This window comes from Lissotriton vulgaris, chromosome 5 (assembly GCF_964263255.1).
Source record: "Lissotriton vulgaris chromosome 5, aLisVul1.2, whole genome shotgun sequence".
Classification (NCBI taxonomy): Eukaryota; Metazoa; Chordata; class Amphibia; order Caudata; family Salamandridae; genus Lissotriton; species Lissotriton vulgaris.
The window spans coordinates 252,029,315-252,035,839 of record NC_141693.1 but is presented as its reverse complement, the minus strand read 5'-3'; positions in this window follow the sequence as shown (position 1 = coordinate 252,035,839).

Sequence of the window (6,525 nt, the reverse complement as noted above, 5' to 3'; positions counted from 1 at the left end):
ACCTTGTGTGCCCCGGGCATGCCTCATTCCTTTCAGGCCTGTCCTACCCAATACACAAAATCCTGTCTGGGGTGGTGCTAGCACCTCCCAAGGCAGGAAACCCTTTGTCCAAGCCTCCCTCGCTGGAAGGACTCCCAGCAGCAGGAGGTCAGACTCATGTCTGTGGTGGCAGCATCCATTTTGTGATGCTGAGGCTCGATTTAACTTTAACCGGGGTTCACAGTTACATACATGTTGTGTCCCTCTAGAAGGGTGGAATGCTACCCCCGTCGCCAGAATTGACGAGGGGGTAGTATTCCAATTCGTATGACACCTTACTCGACATGTTTTGATAATGCTATACCAACGTTAGCAATAACCGCGAGGATTATAATGCACTTAAGAGTATATGGTATAGCATTATCATGGAAACAGCTAAAGGACTTGGTTCCGAAAGCTGCAGACAGGCTCAGCTCATGTTAGAGCTTCATCTCACATAATTCCAAGCACTCTGCCTCCAGGATTGTTAAGGCCTGCCATAGGAGTGACTTATAGGAGTATATGTGTCCATTTTAGGGTTAGATATAGGTATACTATATCTAAAGCAAAGGGTGATTACACCACCTTGCCCCAGCTGATGGATCAGCCAGTTGTGTCAGATTTGGATGGCCAGCCAGGAGTGGCAAAATACATGCTGCAGCCCCTGGTAGGCCGTGGGTACACTTATGCCCTGGGTACCTATGGTACACTGTAGAAGGACTTACAATAGTGGCCCATTACCAATTGGTAAATGCACCTAAGGTACATGGATGTCAATTTAGAGACAGAACAGCTAGGCTGTGGGTCTGATTAGCAGGCCCACAGCCAGGGGAAGTCGTAAAGCAGTGAAGCAAAAAGCAAAAATCAGGTGTGACCATAGGATTGCAGACCCTACTCTCCTACATAACCCCCCCCCCCCCCAAAACCTAGGGACATTAAACTAACCTTGACCAGGTGAGCCTTCTTGTTCTAAGTAGAAGTGCCTGGAGAGACCATCTGCATTGCCATGGTCAGTCCCTGGTCTGTGCTCAGCTGTAAAGTCCATCCCCTGTAGGGAAATGGACCACCTAAGAAGTTTGGGGTGTTCACCCTTCATTTGATTTAGCCACAAGAGGGGCTTATGGTCTGTCTGAATCTTGAAGTGAGTTCCAAACAAGTATGGCCTCAACTTCTTCAGTGCCCAAACCACAGCAAAGGCCTCCCTCTCAATAGCTGATCAATGTTTCTCTCTAGGGGTCAGCCTTCTACTTATTAAAGCAATGGGCTGGTCATGACCATCATTATTCAGTTGAGATAGAACCGCTCCCACACCCAACTCAGAAGCATCTGTTTGGACAATGAAAGTTTTGGAGTAGTCTGGACTCTTGAGAATAGGTGCAGTGCACATGGCCTGCTTTAGGTCATCGAATGCCTTCTGACAGCTAACTGTCCACTGAACTTTCTTTGGCATTTTCTTACTTGTCAGGTCATTCTGAGAATCTGGCCCTTTGCAAGCGCTATTTTTGTATTTGGGATTCATCATCCCAAATGCAAAAATCGCATTTTTAGAAATCGCATATTTGCGAATAATTGCATTTAAGGAATCTCAATTAGAGATTCCTTAAATGCAATTCAAGAAGCATTTAAAAATTGCGGAATCGCTATTTTGGGCCGCTATTTACCGCGAGGTCAAACCTCGTGGTAAATAGCGAAAACTTAGAAAAATGCATTTAAATGCATTTTTCTAAGTTGCATATTACACACACACACATGTCCTTTGGACATGTGTGTGCACAACACCAATGCAGATTACATTTCAAGGGTGCTACAGGGTGTCCTTTCGACACCCCTGGCACCCTTGAAATCGCATCCTTATTTGCGATTAGCAAATTGCTAATCGCAAATAAGGAATAACTCCCCATTCATTCCTATGGGCCTTTAGGAGTTTTTCCTTATTTGCGATTAGCAATTTGCTAATCGCAAATAAGGAATGTGTAGGAATCGTAATTTATTTAGCGATTCCTACATGATTCCCGTTTTGCAAGTCCTTAATAGCGATTCCTTAATAATCGCTATTAAGGACTCGCAAAATGGCACTATGATGAATCTAGCTGCTAGCTCTTCTGCTCCCAAGGTTAAGCCTGCCTGAGGATGATAATGGGGCTCCCCCAGTGCCATTCCCATGTAGGCTTAAGTTGGCCCTGGTGAGTCTACTAACTACAACTGGGCCTTTGTCTACCTCTCCTTCTGAGGAATCACCCTCTTCCCCCTCTTCTGCTTCAGGGAGGTTTTAGTCATCTTCTAAGGGAGGTATGCTTCCATTTGTAGGATCAGAGGGGCCTGTATTAGAAGCCCTTCTAGCATCATATGTTTCTAAGAGACCTATCAGAAAAGGAAGGGTAGGGTTAGAACCCTGTTTCAGTCTCCTGGAGGTACACAATTGCCTCATCTCCTGGAAGCTGGGTGCTGCATATCTGGAAAGGACCTGTGGAGGGTCAGTAATCACAGGGGAGCCACTGCATTCTCTCCTGTGATAGACATGCTTTCTAGTGAGGTGTAAGTGGTGCACTTACCTACACTATGGGTTTACCTACTGATCCCTTGCTAAGAGCTGTAGTCAGGGTGTGCTACTCCCTTTCTCCTACAACAGCTGGTTCAGTAGAACTCAGAGTATTTCTAAGCTTTGTTATATGTACCTATGGCACCTTATGTGATCTTTCAAATGATATCTCAAGATTATATTTGGTAAAAACAACAGCAAGCTCAAATCCCAACGCTGCACACCAATGTGAGAAGTTGGCCTGATATATGATGCTCACTAGTTCTAGTGATCACCTTGTATCAGTCCAAACAACCCTTATGGTGATTGGTTGTAAGTCAACCTTATAGACCAGCTATCCTAATGGTAGCATGAACAAAGCAGTCTTAGGCTAAACTCTTTTGGCATGTGAAGCCAGCTGTTTTACCACATATAACCCCTTGAATACCAAATGAAAGGAACCACACAGGTAGTTATGAAAATAAACAAGATATTTATTAACTAACAAACACTTCTGAACTCTTTATGAGGTCAGAGGGCTAAGCACGTGACAAGACTCTTCAATACGTTAAGTTGCACAAGTTACAATGTTGCCCTAGGGGCGCAACAAACCATATACTAAACAAGTGGTATAAGGAAATCGATAGAAGGAATGGAGCTGTCTAGAGGCAGTAGGATTGCTGGGACTACACTACCCTAACCTTGGGTAAGTAATAGGAGGCCCACGGAACGCGTGTGCAGAGTGTGAACTCATACTCGAGATGCGTAACAAAGTCAATGGACAGTACAAATTATGTAAAGGTACGTATTAGACAGTTCCGACTTGCTAGGACTAAAACGACTGGAAATCTGGACACTAGGAGAGTCAGTCTACCCTTGAGCACCGAAATGCTCGTTACCTCACCCATGGGCTGCGGGTGCATAGGTGTGAAAGTGTGTCGGTTTTCAGCGTTGGAAGTCTATGGAGCCTTGAAGAAAGATGCTGCAGGCGACCAGGAGGAAGCTGTCCGGAGTGACTCAAGGGTGGATCGAGGAAGATGAAGACCTGAAAGCAGAGGGGACAATGTTCAAAGTCACTAGCCAGTGACTGGAGTGGAACCAGGATGGAACCAGATGATGTCGTCGCAATCAGGATGAAGAGTGGACGCTTGACTCTGCAGCCACGTGGACCAGGAGGCGTCTTCGACGACCAGGATGGAGGCACGAGCTCTTGCTGTCGGCAGTGTTGGTTCCGGATTCGGCGTCAACAGGCCTTGGCAAAGGCAACCCAAGTGGTGAGTGGAAAAGGCGTCTGGTGCGGACCAGAAGGGTCCGGGGTGCTTCTCCATTGCAGGGAAGCAAGGGTCAGTCTGGAGCAACCAGACCAGCGGTGTGGATTTCAAGGTTCGTTGTCTAGGAGGCCACTAGACAGCCGGCAAGTGACCAGACAACGCGTCGAGCAGCAATCAAGCAAAAGGGCCCCACGCAGATCTCGTCGATGCTGGAGGGCTGATCTTCTGTGCAGGAGCTGCTTGGGGCTGGGGCTTCTCAATCCCCAAAGCACTTACTCAAGGATGCCTTGGAAGTCTTGCTGGAAGCGAAGTGCAGTTTCTTCAAGATGGCCGGTCCCACGTGTCTCGTCGCACCCACGGATCTCAGCTGTGCTGCAGATGTGAGTTGAGGTCGGAGAGATCTGGAAGTCCGGATCTCGTCAGGCTATGAAGTCTGGATCCACTCGGGAAGACGACAAAGTGAACCTCTGGAACGCTTGATGGTGCCTGCTTGTGCAGTGTGGTCACTCCTTGGCCACAAGGGAGTTTTCTTCAGTCTTCTGAGGAGCAGAACGTCGAAGTCCAGAGTTTCTTCTTGTAGAGTTTCAAATCCGGATTAATCTAACTTGGAATGGGACCAGCTCCTACCTTTATTCTCCTATCACTAGGTCCCTCCTATGGGTGGGACCAGGAAGGGGGGTGGTTACACCCCCTATCCTTTGTCCGGTTTCACGCTAGAGCTGGGGCTGGAGTGCCTCAGCAACTGGTTTGAGCCGGAGTATGCACAGGACACCTTGTGTGCCCCGGGCATGTCTCATTCCTTTCAGGCCTGTCCTACCCAATACACAAAATCCTGTCTGGGGTGGTGCTAACACCTCCCAAGGCAGGAAACCCTTTGTCCAAGCCTCCCTCGCTGGAAGGACTCCCAGCAGCAGGAGGTCAGACTCGTGTCTGTGGTGGCAGCATCCATTTTGTGATGCTGAGGCTCGAGTTAACTTTAACCGGGGTTCACAGTTACATACATGTCGTGTCCCTCTAGAAGGGTGGAATGCTACCCCCGTTGCCAGAATTGGCGAGGGGGTAGTATTCCAATTCGTATGACACCTTACTCGACATGTTTTGATAATGCTATACCAAAGTTAGCAATAACCGTAAGGATTATAACGCACTTAAGAGTATATGGTATAGCGTTATCATGGAAACAGCTAAAGGGCTTGGTTCCGAAAGCTGCAGACAGGCTCAGCTCATGCTAGAGCTCCATCTCACATAATTCCAAGCACTCTGCCTCCAGGATTGTTAAGGCCTGCCATAGGAGTGACTTATAGGAGTGTATGTGTCCATTTTAGGGTTAGATATAGGTATACTATTTCTAAATCAAAGGGTGATTACACCACCTTGCCCCAGCTGATTGATCAGCCAGTTGTGTCAGATTTGGATGGCCAGCCAGGGGTGGCATAATACATGCTGCAGCCCCTGGTAGGCCTTGGGTACACTTATGCCCTGGGTACCTATGGTACACTGTACAAGGACTTACAATAGTGGCCCAATGCCAATTGGTAAATGCACCTAAGGTACATGGATGTTAATTTAGAGACAGAACGGCTAGGCTGTGGGTCTGATTAGCAGGCACACAGCCAGGGAAAGTCGTAAACCAATGAAGCAAAAAGCAAAAATCTGGGGTGACCATAGGATTGCAGACCCTACTCTCCTACAACCACACCATGAGCTACCCCTGTTCCCAGTTGCAATAATTTCTTAACTAGGGCTTCTGGCTTTGGTGAAGGGGCTTGCCCGAAGTTTAAGATGTACAAGGAACGCAGCACGCTCATGGTCATTTACAACAGTAGAAAAGAACCCACTGCCACACAGGACCCCTTTCTTACTCTTCACTTCTTTGCCCACCATAAAAAAACTGCTATTATTCTGGCTCAACTGCAGAAGACCAACAGACCAAAGACAAAGAAAAGCACTATCAAGAAAACAACATGGCTGACAGAATGTGTGTTGTGATGTTGTTGACCATAACTAATGAATATCTGGAATTTCCAACACTTGAGCCAGAAATATAACTCAGTGCCATTTTCAGTGACTATAGGGAGGCTTCAAAATCCATATTTGGCTAACCTTTTGAAATATTTGAATTAAGTGGGCCAATTTCAAATACCATATTGGAATGTACATGGGGTTACACAAATAAAGTTAAGTGAACCTTGATTAAGGATCTTATGGACTATAGGATGAAGAAAATTGTTTTAATATATATATAAATATCTTTTTCGAGCTTTTCATTCTTTATGTTCATTTAAACATTTGGGGCCTGATTTTTATTTTGTATATTTTCTGTATTGGATGGCTTCACTGTGAGTGAACGCATTCTGCTCGTTCACAAGGAGCATTTCGGCACACAAAGTAGTTTTGTTCAGTGCCAGTAACTACTTTGGTAGTGTGTGCTTTTTGAGCCCCAAAACAATTTTTACTTTTGCCAATGTTTGTTATAATGATGAGGGCCCGGCAGGTCCCACACCAATAAGGCTTTATAAAACCCATGCCAAAACAAATCACAGATTGACAACTCTAAAAAACCTGACCACAAATTTCAACCCTACTGGCTTTGCCAATGCTTATTTTTGTTTCCATAAATTTATTGAAACTGGCTACACTGATTTTCCATTATGAATATTTTTGGGAAATACTAGCACACATCAACACATGTTACTATATGATGCTGCAAAGAAACGG